This window comes from Myotis nattereri (assembly GCF_964212035.1).
Source record: "Myotis nattereri genome assembly, chromosome: X".
Classification (NCBI taxonomy): domain Eukaryota; kingdom Metazoa; phylum Chordata; class Mammalia; order Chiroptera; family Vespertilionidae; genus Myotis; species Myotis nattereri.
In genome coordinates, this window is record NC_138078.1 from 154546149 (window position 1) to 154555193 (window position 9045).

The 9045-nt window shown below is 51.5% G+C and overlaps 1 pseudogene across 1 annotated transcript; it reads left to right on the forward strand.

Annotated features, from left to right (window-relative positions):
- Window positions 1–3953: 3953 nt before the first annotated feature.
- On the forward strand, window positions 3954–4295 carry LOC308511392 (cyclin-dependent kinase 2-associated protein 1-like; annotated as a pseudogene). Its single transcript has one exon. The product of its transcript is annotated as a cyclin-dependent kinase 2-associated protein 1-like (transcript).
- The last annotated feature ends 4750 nt before the right edge of the window (window positions 4296–9045 follow it).

Below are 9045 nucleotides of genomic sequence, written 5' to 3' on the forward strand. Positions count from 1 at the left end.
ATGTGCCAATATCAATGGAATCAGCAAGGATTAAGAGGAGTGGGGAGACAGTTCAATGGATGCAGCCTTATCTAGGGTGTCAATTGCACCATCTTCAAAGTTGGCAGCCTAGAAATCTTGTTGGTAATAAAGGGAGAAAGGGCCAGAACTACCTCTGCAAGGCCGTGAGTGGACCTCACTGGACGGAGGACTGGGGTCTTCTATAGGAAATCAACATCGTAATAGTTCAACAGAGGCATGTGTCTGAGGATATTTTTATTTTATTTTTTGGTTAGTCCTGGCCCAAGGTATTTTTCCATTGCTTTTCAGAGAGAATTGAAGAGAGGGGGAGAGAGAGAGAGAGAGACATCCATGTGAGAGAGACACATCCATCAGTTGCCTCCTGCACTCACCCTGACTGGTAAGTGGGGAGCAAACCTACAATCAAGGTATGTGCCCTAGACCAAGAATCAAAGCCGTGACACTTCTGTGGGTGAGTCAATGCTCTAATCACTCAGAAACACTGACCAGGGCTGTGAGGATAGTTTTTATGCACGAAGTCCCAGTCCCATGCTACTTACACTCCTTTTCAAATGTACAGCCTGTGGGATACAAATTGACTGTTCCCTCATTATCACGGTAAGGTATTCCTGCCTCAGAAATGTCCTGGACTTCTGCTTCTCTGTTCCTCTGTTAGGCTGGGAGCTTAGTGCCACAAACCACACTACAAGCCAAGGTTAGAGCTTTGAAGTTTTGGGCTCAATCCTATAGAAAATAGATTTTGTCACAGGATCTAACCAATGTGTTTTCACTTTGTGCCATTTTCTTTCAGCCTCTAGTCCTGGGTGAAGGCCCCCTGTATATATTTACAGAGGTTTTATCTGGCCAAAAAAAAAAATGCCCTTCAGACTCCGATATCCCCTTGTCAAGATCCAGAAGCTAATGTTTGCTATGGCTTCCTTCACTTTTCCCTGTTCGAGTTGTATATCCTTTTTTCCCTGTTATTCCCTTTTCTTCAGTGTCCTCAAGGATCTCATCCACTGCAATGGCTTCAGCTTTTACCTCTATGCAAGCATTTCAAATCTATACTCCTCTCTTCATCTTATCTACTGAATTTCAAAAATTTTTTAACACTAGGCATCTTCTACATTGTTGTTTCACCTGCATCACAATCTTAACATGTTCGAAACTAAACTCATTGTAGCCCCATAATGGCTCCTTGCCTGTATCAGTTCATGTTCTACCAGAGCAGCAAAATCAGTAGAAGACTTATACTGCATAAGGCCAATATGCATTTGTTACTTGTAATTGTTCTTATGCAGCTGTGGGGGATTGCTAAGTAGTTTATGTATGGCTGTTGTTGTCTCTGAGTCTAATACTGGAGCTTGAAGTTCATGGGATAGGCAGTAAGAAAGGAAAGATGTAAATTGGAGCAGGGAAATCAAGAGCAGGCTTGAACCAACAAGCATGAGCTGGAACACCATGAGTAAGACTGGAACTCATATTAGTGCTTGTTGCCACTGACAGTGATGAGCATATTCAGCACAAGTGGGTCTCTTTGTCACAACTGCTAAACACACACACCTGGCCTACAACTTGAAGCAATCTAAGGAGGATCAGGGGAAGGTAGAACACTTGCAGGCCCAATTACTGCTTCATACCAATGAGGTAAGTCAGCAAATCACCATATATAAACTACAAAATGGCCACTGCTTCCCTTCCAGCCTCCAAACCTCCCAAGAATCACTGTGACTGATTTTAACTAGAAACAAACAAGAGAATGAATTCTGGGAAATATACCTTAGTCTAGCCAAGTTGACATATTATAAAGCCATTAAAATCCACCCCTACTCGATTTGGCATCCATACGCATCTCCTTAAAGTATACTTAATCTCTGAATAAAGACAATACCAAAGTTCTGCCTAACATGATACAACTATCCTACATACAAGTCAAAAAATGCTAATCCTTTCCCCAGAAGAGAATGCAAATTCCTTTTTTATCCTTGCATGATGTTCATTCTTTTCCAAGATGATTCACACACTTCCTTCACTATCTTATAACTGAGATATAAAGTTAAGTATTATTAAGATATCTCAGATATATATATATATATATATATATATATATATATATATATAAGCCTAAGTGACCGTTACAATCAATCAACTGAATGACTAGTCCACCGGTCACTATGATGCTCACTGACCACCAGGGGCAGATGCTCAATGCAGGATCTGCCCCCTGGTGGTCAGTGCACTCCCACAGCTAACCTTCCGCTGTCGGCTAATTGGCCTGATAGGGACTGGGTGAGATGGCCCCAATCAGCTCCGATCACCAGCCAGGCTGAGGGACCCCACCCATGCACAAATTCATGCACCAGGCCTCTAGTAGATGATAAAGGTAGGAGAAAAGGGAAAAAAAGTGTCTGATATCTATATATAAAAGCGTAAGTGACCAAACAACTGGTCAACCGCTCGCTATGACATGCACTGACCACCAAGGGGCAGACGCTCGATGCAGGAGCTGCCCCCTGGTGGTCAGTACACTCCCACAGCCAACCTCCTGCAGCTGGCCAACCTCCGCCGTCCCTCCCCCCAGCTGGCCAGCCCCAATCAGCCCCGATCGGGACTGGGCTAGATTGCCCTAATTGGCCCCGATTGCCGGCCAGGCCGAAGGACCCCACCCAAGCACAAATTCGTGCACCAGATCTCTAGTCCTATATAATAGAGGGGTAATATGCAAATTAACCCTCACGCCCTCACAAGATGGCTGCCTACGACCATGCTGGCAGGGGGGTTAGTGAGGGATGACCAAATGACTGAACAGCAGGCTGCGTGGGGTGACCAGGCTGGCAGAGGGACAGTTGGGGGTGACCAGGCCAGCAGTGGGGGCAGTTGGGGCGACCAGGCAGGCAGGCAGGTGAGTGATTAGGAGCCAGTGGCCCAGGATTGTGAGAGGGTGCAGGCTGGACTGAGGGGACCCCCTGCCCCATGCACGAATTTCATGCACTGGGCCTCTAGTCCTATCTAATAATAGAGAAACATGGTAATTAACTGTAACTTCGCTACCCTTCCCATTGGCTAATCAGGGTGATATGCAAATTAACTGCCAACCAAGATGGCAGTTAACCGCCAACAAAGATGGCGGTTAATTTGCATATGTAGCGGCAATGCTGGGAGGCGAAAGGGATCGGAAACCCAGGCGGCTGGCAAGAGGTGGGGGGCAAGCAAAGGCGACCAGTGATCGGTGATTGCATTGTGGATTGGAGGCAGAGAGAGCCCCAGAGCAGGCCAGTCAGCACCCCCAGACCCCTGGGGCCGTGGGTGTCGGCTGGCCTGCTTCCCCGTGATCGCCATGGAAAACAGACCTTCAAGACCTGTCCAAGGCAGGTTTGCATTTAAGACTAAGTGGGGTGGTCCGGAGCTGCGCGGCACTGACAACCAGGGCAGTCTCTGCGTCAGTGGCACATCTGCGGCTCAAAGTGTGCGGGGTGAGGGCCATGCAAGCCAGAGGCTTTGGCTGCAATGGTCAGATAATTTCAGCTCCAAGGCAGGCGCAATCAGGGACGCCATGCGGACCTTCACAAAAAAGGAGAAGGCTGAAGAGGAAGGATACTTCCCAGAGCGGATTAAAGAACAGCTGGCAGCCTTGAAGAAACAACTTAAAGAAGAGATCACTCATCATAAAAAGGAGATTTGAGCATCTGCAGAAAGAAATTGAGCAGCACAAGCAGAACATCAAGAAACTGAAAGATCATGATACTGCAGCAGTGTCAGGGTGAGGGGACAGCCATATTTGCCAGTGCGCCCGAGCTGTCAACAACAAAAAGTGTGCGGGAGCTGGGCAGGTGCACAGACAGGCACACAGACCCCAGGCCCACCTCGCCACTGCCTGGCCTCACCGCCACCGCTGCCGATGCCATCTCATGGGGCCTGCGCTCCACAGCGAGAGGCGGGGGGCGGAGGGGGGGATGTTTTACAAACCGAACTTGACCATGCACATGCCCGCCACCTCCATCAAGGCCTCTGGGAGCGTTCATCCGCCTTCCGCCAGCATGGCAACGTCTTCCCAGTACTGCCAGCTGCTGAGTGACTAGGACCACCATCTCTAACACACAGGGAACAGAGAACAGCCAAGTGCCCAAGAGCAAATATGCTGAGCTGCTGGTCATCATCGAAGAACTAGGGAAGGAGATCTGACTCACGTACGTGGGCAGCAAGAGCGCGATGGAAAGACTGAAACAAGGCATATCCACATGACAGGGCTGGTTCGGGAGTGCTTGGCCGAGATGGAGCGGAACACCAGGTCCTAGACTAGCCCCTAAGTCAGCGTGAAAGGCTTTCCCTCTTCTTCCAAGAAGTGACAGCTCATGCTTGCACCCCCTTCAGATGAAACTTGGTTTCAAAATGGTAACAGCTTGGTTTCTCCTCCCCGTGCCCCTCCTGTGGTTCATCAGGCTCTGAACCTCCTATCGCTGAGATGGAGAAGAGATTTTTGCAGTTATTAGATTTACATATTATTTAGGAACTACCCAGGGCATTTTGTGTGTTTTTTAAGGCATTGATTTACATGATGCATGTCAGTTGCCTATCACAGCAAACTGTAGTTGGCCTCCCAGATACGTGTTTCTCTTCTGAATACATTTCTGTTACTCACATGGTTCTTTATGTTTCTCTTCTGAGCTGATCCAACTCTGAGGGTTTGTTTCAGTGAGTCCTGAGGCAGCACTTTAGTAGCCAGTGCCCATTCACCACACAGTATAAATTCTTTTCAATGTAACTTTTTTTTTTTGCTTAAGCATTTGCATGACTATTAGTACTTTGAAGTCAATCTTTAAAATGCACAAGTTATAAATACAGAAGAAAGAGCAATTTATTGAACCTCGCCTGACAAGGACCCCTGAAATTTCCCCTAAGGATGTATGTACATTTCAGTTCCACCTTTCCCATCAGTGGATCCAAGCATCTGAAAGACAGTGACTAATAGTGTTTGCATCGTTGTATGTATTTATTACTTGATGTAATAAAGCTTATTTTCATTAACAACAACAATAAAAGAAACTGAAAGATCATGCTGATGCTTAAGTGCACACAGTTCCCCATAGAATGGCTACATACTGTCCACTTCTAGGAAGACATAGTTCTGGTAACTAATATCTATCTATGCTGCCAACAGATTATAATAAATTGTGATCAGTGGGGGAAAAAAACAAAAAACCAAGTGGGGTGACATCGGAATTACCAAAGCGTACCCCCAACCCCTTCACCTGCCCAGACGCCTAGGATCCCTTTACAGCTGGGCTGAGCCCAGTGCCGCCCAGTGGCCTGGACACCAGATCTGACCACCTCTCTGGTTTGGCCCAAACATCTAAAGTTTGCATTAGTTGCCAACTTAAGAAATTGGAGCATTCACGTAAAAACAGGATTCCCCACTTCTCCTTCCAAAGTAGTCGATTGGGCTACCAACCAAGGGTGGTCGGTGTCACTTCAACCCTAAGAGGAACCCCCAGCTTGGGGGTGTGGTGAGGAGGAAGCTATCCGTGCAGACAGTTCAGTTGCGTAAACTCCCACTGACAGTAGCACAGCCCAACAGTGTGGCCATTCAACTGCGAGGCAGCACAGCATGAAACAGTCTGGCTGTTAAACAAGGCCCCTCTCCAGCTTTCAGGGGGCTTCACCTACTCCAACCCACTGCACCCCACTCTGCCCTAGTGAGACAGCTTCAGTGTTTCAGCTCCAGCAAACAGAACACGTCCCAGTGGAAAGGGAAAGTGTATCCATGGCCAGTGTTGCTCAATGGATAGAGCTTCTGCCTGAGGACTGAAGGGCTCAAAGTTCAATTCTTGGTCAGGGCACATGCCTGGGTTATGGGTTTGATCCCCAGTGTGGGGCATGCAGGAGGCAGTCAGTCAATGATTCTCTCTCATCATTGATGTTTCTGTCTCCCTCCCTCTCTGAAATCAATCTATACTAATAAAAGGGTAATGTGCTAATTAGACCAAACAACTTCCAGACAACTTTCTGGATGTCCTTTTGGACAAAGCCATGGTGACGGGGCCGAGGCAGAGGCGGTTAGGGGTGATCAGGCTGGCAGGGGAGAGCAGTTAGGGGGATCAAGCAGGCAGGGGAGAGCAGTTAGGACAATCAGGCTGGCAGGGGAGAGCAGTTAGGGGGTCAGGCCAGCAGGGAGAGCAGTTAGGGAGATCAGGTCGGCAGGCAGGTGAGCAGTTAGGAGCCAGTGGTCCCAGATTGCAAGAGGGATGTCCGGCTGCCAGTTAGGGGGATCCCAGGGATCGGGCCTAAACCAGCAGTCGGACATCCCCCAAGGGTTCCCCAATTAGAGAGGGTGCAGGCTGGGCTGAGGGAACCTCCCCTCCCCCCCCATGCACGAATTTCATGCACTGGGCCACTAGTCCTATCTAATAAAAGAGAAACATGGTAATTGGTGTACGACCGCTACCCTTCCCATTGGCTAATCAGGGAAATATGCAAATTAACTGCCAGCCAAGATGGCGGCCGGCAGCCAGGCAGCTTGAAACTAACATGAGGCTTGCTTGCTTCAGTGACGGAGGACTCCAACGTTCCCCGCCTGCCGCTGCAGGCTTCCGAGCTGCAACTCTAAGCAACTATGTAACAAATATAGAAGCTAAACAAAACCCCAGAAACCTGCTTTAGTCTGCCGGGCTTCAGCCAGCAGGATCGCAACATTGTAAGCAAAGGCCAGAAACCTACTTTCAGCAGCGGAGGCCTAAGAGCTGGAACCAAGCCTCAAAGCTAAAGCTGGCCTAGAATAAAAAAGAAAAAGAAAAAAAGGAGCAGTTGGGAGCTTCAGTCACCCCCAGCCTGAAAACAGCCCTTAGCCCCTCACCCAGACTGGCCAGGCACCCCAGTGGTGACCCCCACCCTGAAGGGTGTGTGACCTGCTGCAAACAGCCCTCAGCCCCTCACCCAGGCTGGCCAGGCACCCCAGTGGAGACCCCCACCCTGATCCAGGATACCCTTCAGGGAAAACCAGCCGGCACCCACCCGTGCACCAGGCCTCTACCCTATATAGTAAAAGGGTAATATGCCTCCCAGCACCGGGATCAGCGGAGCCGCGAGGCCTCCTGGCACCAGGATCAGCGTGACAGGGGGCGGGGCCACAACCTCCCTATCCACCCTGCTCTGTTCGTGACAGGGGAAGGCGCCCAACCCCCTGATCAGCCCTGCTCTGTGCCTGATGGGGGGAGCTCCCCAACCCCCTGATCGCCCTGCAGCTCTGTGTGTGACAGGGTGCGGCGCCCCAACCCCCTGATCAGCCCTGCTCTGTGTGTGACAGGGTGCGGCGCCCCAACCCCCCTCCTCCCCCTCGCGCATGGGCCCTGCTCTGTGTGTGATGGGGTAGAGCCATAACCTCCCCATCGGCCCTGCCCTGAGTGTGAGAATGGTGGCACCTCAACCCCCTGATCGGCCCTGCTCTGTGGGTGATAGAGGGTGGCGCCCAACCCCCTGATGGGCCCTGCTCTGTGCGTGACAGGGTACAGAGCCCCAACCCCTCTGATGGGCCCTGCTCTGTGAGTGACAGCGGGTGGCGCTGCAACCTCCCCATCGACCCTGCCTTGAGTGTGACAGGGGACGGTGCCCCAACCCCCCAATCGGTCCTACCCTGAGCATGACTGAGGGTGGCATCACAACCTCCCGATCGCCCTGCTCTGTGCATGACAGGGGGCGACGCCCCAACTCCCCAATCAGCCCTGCTCTGAGCCCGACCAGGGGCTGCACCTAGGGATTGGGCCTGCCCTCTGCCACCCGGGAGCAGGCCTAAGCCAGCAGGTCGTTATCTCCTGAGGGGTCCCAGACTGTGAGAGGGCACAGGCCGGGCTGAGGGACCCCCCTTCCCCCCCGAGTGCACAAATTTTTGTGCACCGGGCCTCTAGTATATATATATAAAAGCCCAGCGACTGTTAAGGCGGAACAACTAGAACTACCGGTTGACCAGTCACTATGATGCACACTGACCACTAGGGGTCAGACACTCAATGCAGGAACTGCCCCCTGGTAGTCAGTGCACTCCCACAGGGGGAGCACTGCTCAGCCAGAATCCAGGCTCATGACTGGCGAGCCGCAGCAGTACTACCAAAGGACGGCAGCAGGCACAGCGGACAGGATGAGCATGAACCACATGGCGCCTGGCCCCAATTCAGGCTCCTCCCTGGCTGCCTGCCAGTTGGCGCACTGCTATATCCCCCAAGAGGTCCCAGATTGCAAGAGAGCAAAGGCCAGGCTGATGCTCAACTCAGGAGGAGTGGGAGGGGGCACAGCAAGGCCTGGAGGTGCACACTATGGCCCAGAGATCCCAGGAACCACAAGCCCAGAGCTTGGTTCCCAATAAAAAAAAAACAAATTGAAAAAAAAAGCAGCTAGATGCTGCCACCCTGGGAAGAGTGGCTCCAGGAAGAAAAAGCCTCCCCAGGCCCCGCCCACCCCTGCTGGTTCACTGTGAAGGGCCATGCACTGACCTTGGCGTGCCCCTCCTCCCCCATTCCGCTGCCCCGTGGTCCTGTGGGCAACTCACCAGGAACGTGCAGGAAGCGCAGCCCCTTCAACTCCAAAGCCAGTGGGCCAACAGCTGCTCCCCATCCTGCTCCATGGGGGCCGCAGCGCTGCTGGGCCATGCTGCTTTGACTTTGGGCTTCCTGCCTTTCCCTTGTATACTATGTGCGCTCAGGGGTGTGGCTTCAGCCTCCCCAGCCAATAGCACCGCAGTACAGCCAGAGAGTGGCAGGATACAGCCACCAGGGCTGGCTGAGCATTGATTTGGCCAGGGGACTGACTTCCTTGTCCAGGTACACTGTTTACATTTGTAGGGAAGCAGGGCAGCCCTCTCCTGCTGATCACGCCACCTTCTAGGCTAAGAAAAGCCCGCTGATCCCTGTGTTTCTTCTCCCATCTGGAATCAAAACCTCCTGGGGATGAATGATCCCAGCGATGGCCCCAACACATGCTCGGTGTCACTGTCACAAACATTCCCAGTCATTACAGCCCGTTCCTCAGCCCACAGTGCCCTGCTCCACCCACTGCCAC